Source organism: Hyla sarda, chromosome 1 (assembly GCF_029499605.1).
Source record: "Hyla sarda isolate aHylSar1 chromosome 1, aHylSar1.hap1, whole genome shotgun sequence".
NCBI lineage: Eukaryota > Metazoa > Chordata > Amphibia > Anura > Hylidae > Hyla > Hyla sarda.
Genome location: NC_079189.1, coordinates 184,575,311 through 184,593,673, shown reverse-complemented (window position 1 = coordinate 184,593,673; position 18,363 = coordinate 184,575,311). Strand labels below are relative to the sequence as shown.

The window sequence follows — 18,363 nt, the reverse complement described above, 5'->3', positions numbered from 1 at the left end:
TGGCACGCAGGGCAAGCAGATGACAAGTACTGGAACGATTGAGAGCTTTAAATGTATGTAACTTACAAATCTGTATAACTTTTTGGCACCTGTTGTTTTGACAAAAAGAGAAAATGCAGAAAGGGGGGGCTCGAACCTAACAAACCTGTATAACTTTTTGGCACCAGTTGTTTTGACAAAAAGAGAAAATGCACAAAGGGGGGCTCAAACCTAAGACCAAGCTACTTCTTAGGCTTGCTATATCTACAATTGGAGCCCCCCTCTCTTTTTGGCACGCAGGGCACGCAGATGATAAGTATTGGAACAATTGAGAGCTTTAAATGTATGTAACTTACAAATCTGTATAACTTTTTGACACCAGTTGATTTAAAAAAATATTTTTTTCCCACCTGTTCAGATACATTTGACTGGAACAGTACAGGCAAGCCGAAGAGCTAGTTCGGACTTAGGTTCGAATCCCCCCCTCTGTGCGTTTACACTGGAAAGCTTTGTGTTGTGGGGGTATAGCTCAGTTGTAGAGCATTTGACTGCAGAACAAGAGGTCCTTGGTTCAAATCCGAGTGCCCCCTAACAAAATTTTTTTTGCTTTACAACTTAACCATATCCCACAAATTTCTTGCAGAAAATCGCCTCATCCAGTCAATGAGCAGCCACCCTGGAGCGCAGAGGTTCAAGAGGTCCTTTATTCAAATCCAAGTGCCTGCTAATGCATAATTTTTTCTTTACAGCTCAACCATATCTCATGTATGTAGTTTATTGCAAAAAATTTGCAATGTTGAGGTACAGATATTGCTAATTTTTTAGCAATAGCTCAGTGGTGGAGCATTGTGGTCAGGCAGAAAAGAACTATAGAACTTCTAAGGTTCAAATCTCCCCCCCCCCTCAAAACCCTCTCCTCTCTTCCTCTGTGCAGTTACTCTGTGTGCCAAAACAGGACAAGACCTTGGTCTCTGCATTTTGTTGCCAAGCAGCTCCCATGGCATTGTGGTTAGAGCTGCTGCAGCTGCTTGGAGCGCAGAGGTTGTGAGTTCGAATCCTGTGAAAACCCTGATGATGGAAGATGTTAAATGAGATTGATCGTGAGAACCTGGGATGACTGGAGGATTGGAGAGCCATGGATCAAGGGACTGAAAGATATCGATGGATGGACTGAGTCAAGCGGATGTCAAGGAGAGCAGTGGGACTGGAGGAGATCGATGGACTGAGGAGAGGAGGCTTTCAAGGTAAGTGGTCAGAGAGTGTTGTGGGGCATTGTGGACGGTGATCCACTAGAATGGAGGATTCTAGGTTGTGGATCTACCAAAAGTGGTGTTGTGTCTGTTGTGGGATGTTAAAAATAAAAAGGTGGGGGGTTTTATTTGCTTTTTTATTTATACCAATAAAATGGTCTCCCCTTCTACCAATCACCATTGCCTCTAGCCCTTCACTCCAACTACCACTCACTCACACCCCAACGACCTTCTTCCTCAGCACCTTCCTCCCCACCCACATCACATCCACTTCTCCATCACCTTCTGGATGCCCAACCATCAACCACTTCACACACACACACACACTTACCTTAACATCCACCGATTTCTCACTCCATCACCATGCTCTGCTGCCAGCCTCAGGGTCTTCACAGGATTTGAACTCACAACCTCTTTGCTCCAAGGCAGCAGCTCTAACCACTAGACCATGAAAGCTACCTGGAAACTGGAAACTGGAAACTGGAAACTGGAAACTGGAAACTGGAAACTGGAAACTGGAAACTGGAAACTGGAAACTGGCAACGATGACAGTGGTCCTGGCCTGTTTTGACAAAATGAGAAAATGCACAAAGGGGGGCTCGGACCTCAGACCGAGCTACTTCTTAGGCTTGCTATATCTACAATCCGAGCCCCCCTCTCTTTTTGGCACGCAGGGCACGCAGATGATAAGTACTGGAATGATTGAGAGCTTTAAAAGTATGTAACTTACAAACCTGTATAACTTTTTGGCACCAGTTGTTTTGACAAAAAGAGAAAATGCACAAAGGGAGGCTCGGACCTAACAAACCTGTATAACTTTTTGGCACCAGTTGTTTTGACAAAAAGAGAAAATGCACAAAGGGGCTCAGACCTCAGACCAAGCTACTTCTTAGGCTTGCTATATTTACAATTGGAGCCCCCCTCTCTTTTTGGCACGCAGGGCACGCAGATGATAAGTACTGGAACGATTGAGAGCTTTAAATGTATGTAACTTACAAATCTGTATAACTTTTTGGCACCTGTTGTTTTGACAAAAAGAGAAAATGCAGAAAGGGGGGGCTCGAACCTAACAAACCTGTATAACTTTTTGGCACCAGTTGTTTTGACAAAAAGAGAAAATGCACAAAGGGGGGCTCAAACCTAAGACCAAGCTACTTCTTAGGCTTGCTATATCTACAATTGGAGCCCCCCTCTCTTTTTGGCACGCAGGGCACGCAGATGATAAGTACTGGAACGATTGAGAGCTTTAAATGTATGTAACTTACAAATCTGTATAACTTTTTGACACCAGTTGATTTAAAAAAATAATTTTTTCCCACCTGTTCAGATACATTTGACTGGAACAGTACAGGCAAGCCGAAGAGCTAGTTCGGACTTAGGTTCGAATCCCCCCTCTGTGCGTTTACACTGGCAAGCTTTGTGTTGCGGGGTATTGCTCAGTGGTAGAGCATTTGACTGCAGATCAAGAGGTCCTTGGTGCAAATCCAAGTGCCCCCTAACACACATTTTTTTGCTTTACAACTTAACCATATCCCACAAATGTAGTTTCTTGCAGAAAATCGCCTCATCCAGTCAATGAGCAGCCACCCTGGAGCGCAGAGGTTCAAAAGGTCCTTAGTTCAAATCCAAGTGCCTGCTAATGCATAATTTTTTCTTTACAGCTCAACCATATCATAAGGCTTGCTATATCTACAATTGGAGCCCCCCTCTCTTTTTGGCACGCAGGGCACGCAGATGATAAGTACTGGAACGATTGAGAGCTTTAAATGTATGTAACTTACAAATCTGTATAACTTTTTGACAACAGTTTATTTAAAAAAATAATTTTTTCCCACCTGTTCAGATACATTTGACTGGAACAGTACAGGCAAGCCGAAGAGCTAGTTCGGACTTAGGTTCGAATCCCCCATCTGTGCGTTTACACTGGAAAGCTTTGTGTTGCGGGGGTATAGCTCAGTGGTAGAGCATTTGACTGCAGATCAAGAGGTCCTTGGTTCAAATCCGGGTGCCCCCTAGCACAAATTTTTTTGCTTTACAACTTAACCATATCCCACAAATGTAGTTTCTTGCAGAAAATCACCTCATCCAGTCAATGAGCAGCCACCCTGGAGCGCAGAGGTTCAAGAGGTCCTTGGTTCAAATCCAAGTGCCTGCTAATGCATAATTTTTTCTTTACAGCTCAACCATATCTCATGTATGTAGTTTATTGCAAAAAATTTGCAATGTTGAGGTACAGACATTGTTAATTTTTTAGCAATAGCTCAGTGGTGGAGCATTGTGGTCAGGCAGAAAAGAACTATAGAACTTCTAAGGTTCAAATCTCCCCCCCCCCCCTCAAAACCCTCTCCTCCCTTCCTCTGTGCAGTTACTCTGTGTGCCAAAACAGGACAAGACCTTGGTCTCTGCATTTTGTTGCCAAGCAGCTCCCATGGCATTGTGGTTAGAGCTGCTGCCTTGGGGCGCAGAGGTTGTGAGTTCGAATCCTGTGAAGATCCTGATGATGGAAGATGTTAAATGAGATTGATCGTGAGAACCTGGGATGACTGGAGGATTGGAGAGCCATGGATCATGGGACTGAAAGATATCGATGGATGGACTGAGTCAAGCGGATGTCAAGGAGAGCAGTGGGACTGGAGGAGATCGATGGACTGAGGAGAGGAGGCTTTCAAGGTAAGTGGTCAGAGAGTGTTGTGGGGCATTGTGGACGGTGATCCACTAGAATGGAGGATTCTAGGTTGTGGATCTACCAAAAGTGGTGTTGTGTCTGTTGTGGGATGTTGAAAATATAAAGGTGGGGGTTTTTATTTGCTTTTTTTTTTTATACCAATAAAATGGTCTCCCCTTCTACCAATCACCATTGCCTCCAGCCCTTCACTCCAACTACCACCACCACCACCACCACTCACTAACACCCCAACTACCTTCTTCCTCAGCACCTTCCTCCCCACCCACTTCTCCATCACCTTCTGGATGCCCAACCATCAACCACTTCACACACACACACTTACCTTAACATCCACCGATTTTTCACTCCATCACCATGCTCTGCTGCCAGCCTCAGGGTCTTCACAGGATTTGAACTCACAACCTCTTTGCTCCAAAGCAGCAGCTCTAACCACTAGACCATGAAAGCTACCTGGAAACTGGAAACTGGAAACTGGAAACTGGAAACTGGAAACTGGAAACTGGAAACTGGAAACTGGAAACTGGCAACGATGACAGTGGTCTTGGCCTGTTTTGACAAAATGAGAAAATGCACAAAGGGGGGCTCGGACCTCAGACTGAGCTACTTCTTAGGCTTGCTATATCTACAATCCGAGCCCCCCTCTCTTTTTGGCACGCAGGGCACGCAGATGATAAGTACTGGAATGATTGAGAGCTTTAAATGTATGTAACTTACAAACCTGTATAACTTTTTGGCACCAGTTGTTTTGACAAAAAGAGAAAATGCACAAAGGGAGGCTCGGACCTAACAAACCTGTATAACTTTTTGGCACCAGTTGTTTTGACAAAAAGAGAAAATGCACAAAGGGGCTCAGACCTCAGACCAAGCTACTTCTTAGGCTTGATATATCTACAATTGGAGCCCCCCTCTCTTTTTGGCACGCAGGGCACGCAGATGATAAGTACTGGAACGATTGAGAGCTTTAAATGTATGTAACTTACAAATCTGTATAACTTTTTGGGACCTGTTGTTTTGACAAAAAGAGAAAATGCAGAAAGGGGGGGCTCGAACCTAACAAACCTGTATAACTTTTTGGCACCAGTTGTTTTGACAAAAAGAGAAAATGCACAAAGGGGGGCTCAGACCTCAGAACAAGCTACTTCTTAGGCTTGCTATATCTAGAATTGGAGCCCCCCTCTCTTTTTGGCACGCAGGGCACGCAGATGATAAGTACTGGAACGATTGAGAGCTTTAAATGTATGTAACTTACAAATCTGTATAACTTTTTGACACCAGTTGATTTAAAAAAATAATTTTTTCCCACCTGTTCAGATACATTTGACTGGAACAGTACAGGCAAGCCGAAGAGCTAATTCGGACTTAGGTTCGAATCCCCCCTCTGTGCGTTTACACTGGCAAGCTTTGTGTTGCGGGGGTATAGCTCAGTGGTAGAGCATTTGACTGCAGATCAAGAGGTCCTTGGTTCAAATCCAAGTGCCCCCTAACACACATTTTTTTTGCTTTACAACTTAACCATATCCCACAAATGTAGTTTCTTGCAGAAAATCGCCTCATCCAGTCAATGAGCAGCCACCCTGGAGCGCAAAGGTTCAAGAGGTCCTTAGTTCAAATCCAAGTGCCTGCTAATGCATAATTTTTTCTTTACAGCTCAACCATATCATAAGGCTTGCTATATCTACAATTGGAGCCCCCCTCTCTTTTTGGCACGCAGGGCACGCAGATGATAAGTACTGGAACGATTGAGAGCTTTAAATGTATGTAACTTACAAATCTGTATAACTTTTTGACAACAGTTTATTTAAAAAAATAATTTTTTCCCACCTGTTCAGATACATTTGACTGGAACAGTACAGGCAAGCCGAAGAGCTAGTTCGGACTTAGGTTCGAATCCCCCATCTGTGCGTTTACACTGGCAAGCTTTGTGTTGCGGGGGTATAGCTCAGTGGTAGAGCATTTGACTGCAGATCAAGAGGTCCTTGGTTCAAATCCGAGTGCCCCCTAGCACAAATTTTTTTGCTTTACAACTTAACCATATCCCACAAATGTAGTTTCTTGCAGAAAATCACCTCATCCAGTCAATGAGCAGCCACCCTGGAGCGCAGAGGTTCAAGAGGTCCTTGGTTCAAATCCAAGTGCCTGCTAATGCATAATTTTTTCTTTACAGCTCAACCATATCTCATGTATGTAGTTTATTGCAAAAAATTTGCAATGTTGAGGTACAGACATTGTTAATTTTTTAGCAATAGCTCAGTGGTGGAGCATTGTGGTCAGGCAGAAAAGAACTATAGAACTTCTAAGGTTCAAATCTCAAGCTTTGTGTTGCGGGGTATAGCTCAGTGGTAGAGCATTTGACTGCAGATCAAGAGGTCCTTGGTTCAAATCCAAGTGCCCCCTAACACACATTTTTTTGCTTTACAACTTAACCATATCCCACAAATGTAGTTTCTTGCAGAAAATCGCCTCATCCAGTCAATGAGCAGCCACCCTGGAGCGCAGAGGTTCAAGAGGTCCTTAGTTCAAATCCAAGTGCCTGCTAATGCATATTTTTTTCTTTACAGCTCAACCATATCTCATGTATGTAGTTTATTGCAAAAAATTTGCAATGTTGAGGTACAGACATTGCTAATTTTTTAGCAATAGCTCAGTGGTGGAGCATTGTGGTCAGGCAGAAAAGAACTATAGAACTTCTCAGGTTCAAATCTCCCCCCCCCCCCTTTCAAAACCTTCTCCTCCCTTCCTCTGTGCAGTTACTCTGTGTGCCAAAACAGGACAAGACCTTGGTCTCTGCCTTTTGTTGCCAAGCAGCTCCCATGGCATTGTGGTTAGAGCTGCTGCCTTGGAGCGCAGAGGTTGTGAGTTCGAATCCTGTGAAAACCCTGTTGATGGAAGATGTTAAATGAGAATGATCGTGAGAACCTTGGAGGATTGGAGGATTGGAGGATCATGGGACTGAAAGATATCGATGGATGGAATAAGTCAAGCGAATGTCAAGGAGAGCAGATTGGAGAGCAGTGGGACTGGAGGAGATCGATGGACTGAGGAGAGGAGGCTTTCAAGGTAAGTGGTCAGAGAGTGTTGTGGGGCATTGTGGACGGTGATCCACTAGAATGGAGGATTATAGGTTGTGGATCTACCAAAAGTGGTGTTGTGTCTGTTGTGGGATGTTGAAAATAAAAAGGTGGGGGTTTTTATTTGCTTTTTTATTTATACCAATAAAATGGTCTCCCCTTCTACCAATCACCATTGCCTCCAGCCCTTCACTCCAACTACCACCACCACCACTCACTCACACCCCAACAACCTTCTTCCTCAGCACCTTCCTCCCCACCCACATCACATCCACTTCTCCATCACCTTCTGGATGCCCAACCATCAACCACTTCACACACACACACTTACCATCCACCGATTTCTCACTCCATCACCATGCTCTGCTGCCAGCCTCAGGGTCTTCACAGGATTTGAACTCACAACCTCTTTGCTCCAAGGCAGCAGCTCTAACCACTAGACCATGAAAGCTACATGGAAACTGGCAACGATGACAGTGGTCTTGGCCTGTTTTGACAAAATGAGAAAATGCACAAAGGGGGGCTCGGACCTCAGACCGAGCTACTTCTTAGGCTTGCTATATCTACAATCCGAGCCCCCCTCTTTTTTGGCACGCAGGGCACGCAGATGATAAGTACTGGAATGATTGAGAGCTTTAAATGTATGTAACTTACAAACCTGTAGGGCACGCAGATGATAAGTACTGGAATGATTGAGAGCTTTAAATGTATGTAACTTACAAACCTGTAGAAGGATCTGGGTGTACTTGTAGATCACAGACTACAGAATAGCATGCAATGTCAGGCTGCTGCTTCCAAAGCCGGCAGGATATTGTCATGTATCAAAAGAGGCATGGACTCAAGGGACAGGGACATAATACTCCCCCTTTATAAAGCATTGGTACAGCCTCACCTGGAATATGCTGTTCAGTTTTGGTCACCTGTCCATAAAAGGGACACTGCGGAGTTGGAAAGGGTGCAGAGACGCGCGACTAAACTAATATGGGGCATGGAACATCTTAGCTATGAGGAGCGATTAAAGGAGTTACAATTGTTTAGTCTTGAGAAGAGACGTTTAAGGGGGGATATGATAAACGTATATAAGTATATTAATGGCCCATACAAAAAATATGGAGAAAAACTGTTCCAGGTTAAACCCCCCCAAAGGACGAGGGGGCACTCCCTCCGTCTGGAGAAAAAAAAGTTTAGTCTCAAGGGGCGACACGCCTTCTTTACCGTGAGGACTGTGAATTTATGGAACGGTCTACCTCAGGAACTGGTCACAGCAGGAACAATTAACAGCTTTAAAACAGGATTAGATACATTCCTGGAACAAAATAAGATTAATGCTTATGAAGAAATATAAAATCTCATCCCTTCCCCAATATCGCGCCACACCCCTACCCCTTAATTCCCTGGTTGAACTTGATGGACATATGTCTTTTTTCGACCGTACTAACTATGTAACTATGTAACTATGTAACCAGTTGTTTTGACAAAAAGAGAAAATGCACAAAGGGAGGCTCGGACCTAACAAACCTGTATAACTTTTTGGCACCAGTTGTTTTGACAAAAAGAGAAAATGCACAAAGGGGGGCTCAGACCTCAGAACAAGCTACTTCTTAGGCTTGCTATATCTACAATTGGAGCCCCCCTCTCTTTTTGGCACGCAGGGCACGCAGATGATAAGTACTGGAACGATTGAGAGCTTTAAATGTATGTAACTTACAAATCTGTATAACTTTTTGGCACCTGTTGTTTTGACAAAAAGAGAAAATGCACAAAGGGGGGGCTCGAACCTAACAAACCTGTATAACTTTTTGGCACCAGTTGTTTTGACAAAAAGAGAAAATGCACAAAGGGGGGCTCAAACCTAAGACCAAGCTACTTCTTAGGCTTGCTATATCTACAATTGGAGCCCCCCTCTCTTTTTGGCACGCAGGGCACGCAGATGATAAGTACTGGAACGATTGAGAGCTTTAAATGTATGTAACTTACAAATCTGTATAACTTTTTGACACCAGTTGATTTAAAAAAATATTTTTTTCCCACCTGTTCAGATACATTTGACTGGAACAGTACAGGCAAGCCGAAGAGCTAGTTCGGACTTAGGTTCGAATCCCCCCTCTGTGCGTTTACACTGCCAAGCTTTGTGTTGCGGGGTATAGCTCAGTGGTAGAGCATTTGACTGCAGATCAAGAGGTCCTTGGTTCAAATCCGAGTGCCCCCTAACACACATTTTTTTGCTTTACAACTTAACCATATCCCACAAATTTCTTGCAGAAAATCGCCTCATCCAGTCAATGAGCAGCCACCCTGGAGCGTAGAGGTTCAAGAGGTCCTTGGTTCAAATCCAAGTGCCTGCTAATGCATAATTTTTTCTTTACAGCTCAACCATATCTCATGTATGTAGTTTATTGCAAAAAATTTGCAATGTTGAGGTACAGATATTGCTAATTTTTTAGCAATAGCTCAGTGGTGGAGCATTGTGGTCAGGCAGAAAAGAACTATAGAACTTCTAAGGTTCAAATCTCCCCCCCCCTCAAAACCCTCTCCTCTCTTCCTCTGTGCAGTTACTCTGTGTGCCAAAGCAGGACAAGACCTTGGTCTCTGCCTTTTGTTGCCAAGCAGCTCCCATGGCATTGTGGTTAGAGCTGCTGCCTTGGAGCGCAGAGGTTGTGAGTTTGAATCCTGTGAAGTTCCTGATGATGGAAGATGTTAAATGAGATTGATCGTGAGAACCTGGGATGACTGGAGGATTGGAGAGCCATGGATCATGGGACTGAAAGATATCGATGGATGGAATAAGTCAAGCGAATGTCAAGGAGAGCAGATTGGAGAGCAGTGGGACTGGAGGAGATCGATGGACTGAGGAGAGGAGGCTTTCAAGGTAAGTGGTCAGAGAGTGTTGTGGGGCATTGTAGACGGTGATCCACTAGAATGGAGGATTCTAGGTTGTGGATCTACCAAAAGTGGTGTTGTGTCTGTTGTGGGATGTTAAAAATAAAAAGGTGGGGGTTTTTATTTGCTTTTTTATTTATACCAATAAAATGGTCTCCCCTTCTACCAATCACCATTGCCTCCAGCCCTTCACTCCAACTACCACCACCACTCACTAACACCCCAACTACCTTCTTCCTCAGCACCTTCCTCCCCACCCACTTCTCCATCACCTTCTCGATGCCCAACCATCAACCACTTCACACACACACTTACCTTAACATCCACCGATTTCTCACTCCATCACCATGCTCTGCTGCCAGCCTCAGGGTCTTCACAGGATTTGAACTCACAACCTCTTTGCTCCAAAGCAGCAGCTCTAACCTTTAGACCATGAAAGCTACCTGGAAACTGGAAACTGGAAACTGGAAACTGGAAACTGGAAACTGGAAACTGGAAACTGGAAACTGGAAACTGGAAACTGGAAACTGGAAATTGGAAATTGGAAACTGGAAACTGGAAACTGGAAACTGGAAACTGGCAACGATGACAGTGGTCTTGGCCTGTTTTGACAAAATGAGAAAATGCACAAAGGGGGGCTCGGACCTCAGACCGAGCTACTTCTTAGGCTTGCTATATCTACAATCCGAGCCCCCCTCTCTTTTTGGCACGCAGGGCACGCAGATGATAAGTACTGGAATGATTGAGAGCTTTAAATGTATGTAACTTACAAACCTGTATAACTTTTTGGCACCAGTTGTTTTGACAAAAAGAGAAAATGCACAAAGGGAGGCTCGGACCTAACAAACCTGTATAACTTTTTGGCACCAGTTGTTTTGACAAAAAGAGAAAATGCACAAAGGGGCTCAGACCTCAGACCAAGCTACTTCTTAGGCTTGATATATTTACAATTGGAGCCCCCCTCTCTTTTTGGCACGCAGGGCACGCAGATGATAAGTACTGGAACGATTGAGAGCTTTAAATGTATGTAACTTACAAATCTGTATAACTTTTTGGCACCTGTTGTTTTGACAAAAAGAGAAAATGCAGAAAGGGGGGCTCGAACCTAACAAACCTGTATAACTTTTTGGCACCAGTTGTTTTGACAAAAAGAGAAAATGCACAAAGGGGGGCTCAGACCTCAGAACAAGCTACTTCTTAGGCTTGCTATATCTACAATTGGAGCCCCCCTCTCTTTTTGGCACGCAGGGCACGCAGATGATAAGTACTGGAACGATTGAGAGCTTTAAATGTATGTAACTTACAAATCTGTATAACTTTTTGACACCAGTTGATTTAAAAAAATAATTTTTTCCCACCTGTTCAGATACATTTGACTGGAACAGTACAGGCAAGCCGAAGAGCTAATTCGGACTTAGGTTCGAATCCCCCCTCTGTGCGTTTACACTGGCAAGCTTTGTGTTGCGGGGGTATAGCTCAGTGGTAGAGCATTTGACTGCAGATCAAGAGGTCCTTGGTTCAAATCCAAGTGCCCCCTAACACACATTTTTTTGCTTTACAACTTAACCATATCCCACAAATGTAGTTTCTTGCAGAAAATCGCCTCATCCAGTCAATGAGCAGCCACCCTGGAGCGCAGAGGTTCAAGAGGTCCTTAGTTCAAATCCAAGTGCCTGCTAATGCATATTTTTTTCTTTACAGCTCAACCATATCTCATGTATGTAGTTTATTGCAAAAAATTTGCAATGTTGAGGTACAGACATTGCTAATTTTTTAGCAATAGCTCAGTGGTGGAGCATTGTGGTCAGGCAGAAAAGAACTATAGAACTTCTCATGTTCAAATCTCCCCCCCCCCCCCTTTCAAAACCTTCTCCTCCCTTCCTCTGTGCAGTTACTCTGTGTGCCAAAACAGGACAAGACCTTGGTCTCTGCATTTTGTTGCCAAGCAGCTCCCATGGCATTGTGGTTAGAGCTGCTGCCTTGGAGCGAAGAGGTTGTGAGTTCGAATCCTGTGAAAACCCTGTTGATGGAAGATGTTAAATGAGAATGATCGTGAGAACCTTGGAGGATTGGAGGATCATGGGACTGAAAGATATCGATGGATGGAATAAGTCAAGCGAATGTCAAGGAGAGCAGATTGGAGAGCAGTGGGACTGGAGGAGATCGATGGACTGAGGAGAGGAGGCTTTCAAGGTAAGTGGTCAGAGAGTGTTGTGGGGCATTGTGGATGGTGATCCACTAGAATGGAGGATTCTAGGTTGTGGATCTACCAAAAGTGGTGTTGTGTCTGTTGTGGGATGTTGAAAATAAAAAGGTGGGGGTTTTTATTTGCTTTTTTATTTATACCAATAAAATGGTCTCCCCTTCTACCAATCACCATTGCCTCCAGCCCTTCACTCCAACTACCACCACCACCACCACCACTCACTCACACCCCAACAACCTTCTTCCTCAGCACCTTCCTCCCCACCCACATCACATCCACTTCTCCATCACCTTCTGGATGCCCAACCATCAACCACTTCACACACACACACTTACCATCCACCGATTTCTCACTCCATCACCATGCTCTGCTGCCAGCCTCAGGGTCTTCACAGGATTTGAACTCACAACCTCTTTGCTCCAAGGCAGCAGCTCTAACCACTAGACCATGAAAGCTACATGGAAACTGGCAACGATGACAGTGGTCTTGGCCTGTTTTGACAAAATGAGAAAATGCACAAAGGGGGGCTCGGACCTCAGACCGAGCTACTTCTTAGGCTTGCTATATCTACAATCCGAGCCCCCCTCTTTTTTGGCACGCAGGGCATGCAGATGATAAGTACTTGAATGATTGAGAGCTTTAAATGTATGTAACTTACAAACCTGTATAACTTTTTGGCACCAGTTGTTTTGACAAAAAGAGAAAATGCACAAAGGGAGGCTCGGACCTAACAAACCTGTATAACTTTTTGGCACCAGTTGTTTTGACAAAAAGAGAAAATGCACAAAGGGGGGCTCAGACCTCAGAACAAGCTACTTCTTAGGCTTGCTATATCTACAATTGGAGCCCCCCTCTCTTTTTGGCATGCAGGGCACGCAGATGATAAGTACTGGAACGATTGAGAGCTTTAAATGTATGTAACTTACAAATCTGTATAACTTTTTGGCACCTGTTGTTTTGACAAAAAGAGAAAATGCACAAAGGGGGGGCTCGAACCTAACAAACCTGTATAACTTTTTGGCACCAGTTGTTTTGACAAAAAGAGAAAATGCACAAAGGGGGGCTCAAACCTAAGACCAAGCTACTTCTTAGGCTTGCTATATCTACAATTGGAGCCCCCCTCTCTTTTTGGCACGCAGGGCACGCAGATGATAAGTATTGGAACGATTGAGAGCTTTAAATGTATGTAACTTACAAATCTGTATAACTTTTTGACACCAGTTGATTTAAAAAAATATTTTTTTCCCACCTGTTCAGATACATTTGACTGGAACAGTACAGGCAAGCCGAAGAGCTAGTTCGGACTTAGGTTCGAATCCCCCCCTCTGTGCGTTTACACTGGAAAGCTTTGTGTTGCGGGGTATAGCTCAGTTGTAGAGCATTTGACTGCAGATCAAGAGGTCTTTGGTTCAAATCCGAGTGCCCCCTAACACACATTTTTTTGCTTTACAACTTAACCATATCCCACAAATTTCTTGCAGAAAATCGCCTCATCCAGTCAATGAGCAGCCACCCTGGAGCGTAGAGGTTCAAGAGGTCCTTGGTTCAAATCCAAGTGCCTGCTAATGCATAATTTTTTCTTTACAGCTCAACCATATCTCATGTATGTAGTTTATTGCAAAAAATTTGCAATGTTGAGGTACAGATATTGCTAATTTTTTAGCAATAGCTCAGTGGTGGAGCATTGTGGTCAGGCAGAAAAGAACTATAGAACTTCTAAGGTTCAAATCTCCCCCCCCCCCTCAAAACCCTCTCCTCTCTTCCTCTGTGCAGTTACTCTGTGTGCCAAAGCAGGACAAGACCTTGGTCTCTGCCTTTTGTTGCCAAGCAGCTCCCATGGCATTGTGGTTAGAGCTGCTGCCTTGGAGCGCAGAGATTGTGAGTTTGAATCCTGTGAAGTTCCTGATGATGGAAGATGTTAAATGAGATTGATCGTGAGAACCTGGGATGACTGGAGGATTGGAGAGCCATGGATCATGGGACTGAAAGATATCGATGGATGGAATAAGTCAAGCGAATGTCAAGGAGAGCAGATTGGAGAGCAGTGGGACTGGAGGAGATCGATGGACTGAGGAGAGGAGGCTTTCAAGGTAAGTGGTCAGAGAGTGTTGTGGGGCATTGTGGACGGTGATCCACTAGAATGGAGGATTCTAGGTTGTGGATCTACCAAAAGTGGTGTTGTGTCTGTTGTGGGATGTTAAAAATAAAAAGGTGGGGGTTTTTATTTGCTTTTTTATTTATACCAATAAAATGGTCTCCCCTTCTACCAATCACCATTGCCTCCACCCCTTCACTCCAACTACCACCACCACTCACTCACGCACACCCCAACGACCTTCTTCCTCAGCACCTTCCTCCCCACCCACATCACATCCACTTCTCCATCACCTTCTGGATGCCCATCCATCAACCACTTCACACACACACACACTTACCTTAACATCCACCGATTTCTCACTCCATCACCATGCTCTGCTGCCAGCCTCAGGGTCTTCACAGGATTTGAACTCACAACCTCTTTGCTCCAAGGCAGCAGCTCTAACCACTAGACCATGAAAGCTACCTGGAAACTGGAAACTGGAAACTGGAAACTGGAAACTGGAAACTGGAAACTGGAAACTGGAAACTGGAAACTGGAAACAACTGGAAACAACTGGAAACTGGAAACTGGAAACTGGAAACTGGAAACTGGCAACGATGACAGTGGTCCTGGCCTGTTTTGACAAAATGAGAAAATGCACAAAGGGAGGCTCGGACCTCAGACCGAGCTACTTCTTAGGCTTGCTATATCTACAATCCGAGCCCCCCTCTCTTTTTGGCACGCAGGGCACGCAGATGATAAGTACTGGAATGATTGAGAGCTTTAAATGTATGTAACTTACAAACCTGTATAACTTTTTGGCACCAGTTGTTTTGACAAAAAGAGAAAATGCACAAAGGGAGGCTCGGACCTAACAAACCTGTATAACTTTTTGGCACCAGTTGTTTTGACAAAAAGAGAAAATGCACAAAGGGGCTCAGACCTCAGACCAAGCTACTTCTTAGGCTTGCTATATCTACAATTGGAGCCCCCCTCTCTTTTTGGCACGCAGGGCACGCAGATGATAAGTACTGGAACGATTGAGAGCTTTAAATGTATGTAACTTACAAATCTGTATAACTTTTTGGCACCTGTTGCTTTGACAAAAAGAGAAAATGCAGAAAGGGGGGGCTCGAACCTAACAAACCTGTATAACTTTTTGGCACCAGTTGTTTTGACAAAAAGAGAAAATGCACAAAGGGGGGCTCAAACCTAAGACCAAGCTACTTCTTAGGCTTGCTATATCTACAATTGGAGCCCCCCTCTCTTTTTGGCACGCAGGGCACGCAGATGATAAGTACTGGAACGATTGAGAGCTTTAAATGTATGTAACTTACAAATCTGTATAACTTTTTGACACCAGTTGATTTAAAAAAATAATTTTTTCCCACCTGTTCAGATACATTTGACTGGAACAGTACAGGCAAGCCGAAGAGCTAGTTCGGACTTAGGTTCGAATCCCCCCTCTGTGCGTTTACACTGGCAAGCTTTGTGTTGCGGGGTATAGCTCAGTGGTAGAGCATTTGACTGCAGATCAAGAGGTCCTTGGTTCAAATCCAAGTGCCCCCTAACACACATTTTTTTGCTTTACAACTTAACCATATCCCACAAATGTAGTTTCTTGCAGAAAATCGCCTCATCCAGTCAATGAGCAGCCACCCTGGAGCGCAGAGGTTCAAAAGGTCCTTAGTTCAAATCCAAGTGCCTGCTAATGCATAATTTTTTCTTTACAGCTCAACCATATCATAAGGCTTGCTATATCTACAATTGGAGCCCCCCTCTCTTTTTGGCACGCAGGGCACGCAGATGATAAGTACTGGAACGATTGAGAGCTTTAAATGTATGTAACTTACAAATCTGTATAACTTTTTGACAACAGTTTATTTAAAAAAATAATTTTTTCCCACCTGTTCAGATACATTTGACTGGAACAGTACAGGCAAGCCGAAGAGCTAGTTCGGACTTAGGTTCGAATCCCCCATCTGTGCGTTTACACTGGAAAGCTTTGTGTTGCGGGGGTATAGCTCAGTGGTAGAGCATTTGACTGCAGATCAAGAGGTCCTTGGTTCAAATCCGAGTGCCCCCTAGCACAAATTTTTTTGCTTTACAACTTAACCATATCCCACAAATGTAGTTTCTTGCAGAAAATCACCTCATCCAGTCAATGAGCAGCCACCCTGGAGTGCAGAGGTTCAAGAGGTCCTTGGTTCAAATCCAAGTGCCTGCTAATGCATATTTTTTTCTTTACAGCTCAACCATATCTCATGTATGTAGTTTATTGCAAAAAATTTGCAATGTTGAGGTACAGACATTGTTAATTTTTTAGCAATAGCTCAGTGGTGGAGCATTGTGGTCAGGCAGAAAAGAACTATAGAACTTCTAAGGTTCAAATCCCCCCCCCCCCCCTCAAAACCCTCTCCTCCCTTCCTCTGTGCAGTTACTCTGTGTGCCAAAACAGGACAAGACCTTGGTCTCTGCATTTAGTTGCCAAGCAGCTCCCATGGCATTGTGGTTAGAGCTGCTGCCTTGGAGCGCAGACGTTGTGAGTTTGAATCCTGTGAAGACCCTGATGATGGAAGATGTTAAATGAGATTGATTGTGAGAACCTGGGATGATTGGAGAGCCATGGATCATGGGACTGAAAGATATCGATGGATGGACTGAGTCAAGCGGATGTCAAGGAGAGCTGATTGGAGAGCAGTGGGACTGGAGGAGATTGATGGACTGAGGAGAGGAGGCTTTCAAGGTAAGTGGTCAGAGAGTGTTGTGGGGCATTGTGGACGGTGATCCACTAGAATGAAGGATTCTAGGTTGTGGATCTACCAAAAGTGGTGTTGTGTCTGTTGAAGCATGTGGGATGTTGAAAATAAAAAGGTGGGGGTTTTTATTTGCTTTTTTTTTATACCAATAAAATTGTTTCCCCTTCTACCAATCACCATTGCCTCCAGCCCTTCACTCCAACTACCACCACCACCACTCACTCACTCACACCCCATCTACCTTCTTCCTCAGCACCTTCCTCCCCACCCACATCACATCCACTTCTCCATCACCTTCTGGATGCCCAACCATCAACCACTTCACACACACACTCTCCTTAACATCCACCGATTTCTCACTCCATCACCATGCTCTGCTGCCAGCCTCAGGGTCTTCACAGGATTTGAACTCACAACCTCTTTGCTCCAAGGCAGCAGCTCTAACCACTAGACCATGAAAACTACCTGGAAACTGGCAATGATGACAGTGGTCTTGGCCTGTTTTGACAAAATGAGAAAATGCACAAAGGGGGGCTCGGACCTCAGACCGAGCTACTTCTTAGGCTTGCTATATCTACAATCTGAGCCCCCCTCTCTTTTTGGCACGCAGGGCACGCAGATGATAAGTACTGGAATGATTGAAAGCTTTAAATGTATGTAACTTACAAACCTGTATAACTTTTTGGCACCAGTTGTTTTGACAAAAAGAGAAAATGCACAAAGGGAGGCTCGGACCTAACAAACCTGTATAACTTTTTGGCACCAGTTGTTTTGACAAAAAGAGAAAATGCACAAAGGGGGGCTCAGACCTCAGACCTCAGACCAAGCTACTTCTTAGGCTTGCTATATCTACAATTGGAGCCCCCCTCTCTTTTTGGCACGCAGGGCACACAGATGATAAGTACTGGAACGATTGAGAGCTTTAAATGTATGTAACTTACAAATCTGTATAACTTTTTGGCACCTGTTGTTTTGACAAAAAGAGAAAATGCACAAAGGGGGGGCTCGAACCTAACAAACCTGTTTTCCTTTTTTGGCACCAGTTGTTTTGACAAAAAGAGAAAATGCACAAAGGGGGGCTCAAACCTAAGACCAAGCTACTTCTTAGGCTTGCTATATCTACAATTGGAGCCCCCCTCTCTTTTTGGCATGCAGGGCACGCAGATGATAAGTACTGGAACGATTGAGAGCTTTAAATGTATGTAACTTACAAATCTGTATAACTTTTTGACACCAGTTGATTTAAAAAAATAATTTCTTCCCACCTGTTCAGATACATTTGACTGGAACAGTACAGGCAAGCCGAAGAGCTAGTTCGGACTTAGGTTCGAATCCCCCCCTCTGTGCGTTTACACTAGAAAGCTTTGTGTTGCGGGGGTATAGCTCAGTGGTAGAGCATTTGACTGCAGTTCAAGAGGTCCTTGGTTCAAATCCGAGTGCCCCCTAACACACATT

At 44.3% G+C, this 18,363-nt stretch overlaps 6 non-coding genes across 6 annotated transcripts; all 6 read left to right on the top strand.

Annotated features, from left to right (window-relative positions):
- The first annotated feature begins 3,171 nt into the window (after nt 1-3,171).
- On the top strand, nt 3,172-3,243 carry TRNAC-GCA (transfer RNA cysteine (anticodon GCA)). Its single transcript has one exon. It is a non-coding gene; the product is annotated as a tRNA-Cys (tRNA).
- A 2,082-nt stretch (nt 3,244-5,325) lies between these two features.
- On the top strand, nt 5,326-5,397 carry TRNAC-GCA (transfer RNA cysteine (anticodon GCA)). The gene has a single exon. It is a non-coding gene; the product is annotated as a tRNA-Cys (tRNA).
- A 446-nt stretch (nt 5,398-5,843) lies between these two features.
- On the top strand, nt 5,844-5,915 carry TRNAC-GCA (transfer RNA cysteine (anticodon GCA)). Its single transcript has one exon. It is a non-coding gene; the product is annotated as a tRNA-Cys (tRNA).
- Nucleotides 5,916-11,328: 5,413 nt separating this feature from the next.
- On the top strand, nt 11,329-11,400 carry TRNAC-GCA (transfer RNA cysteine (anticodon GCA)). Its single transcript has one exon. It is a non-coding gene; the product is annotated as a tRNA-Cys (tRNA).
- Nucleotides 11,401-16,163: 4,763 nt separating this feature from the next.
- TRNAC-GCA (transfer RNA cysteine (anticodon GCA)) lies at nt 16,164-16,235 on the top strand. Its single transcript has one exon. It is a non-coding gene; the product is annotated as a tRNA-Cys (tRNA).
- A 2,046-nt stretch (nt 16,236-18,281) lies between these two features.
- Nucleotides 18,282-18,353, top strand: TRNAC-GCA (transfer RNA cysteine (anticodon GCA)). The gene has a single exon. It is a non-coding gene; the product is annotated as a tRNA-Cys (tRNA).
- Nucleotides 18,354-18,363: the final 10 nt, after the last annotated feature.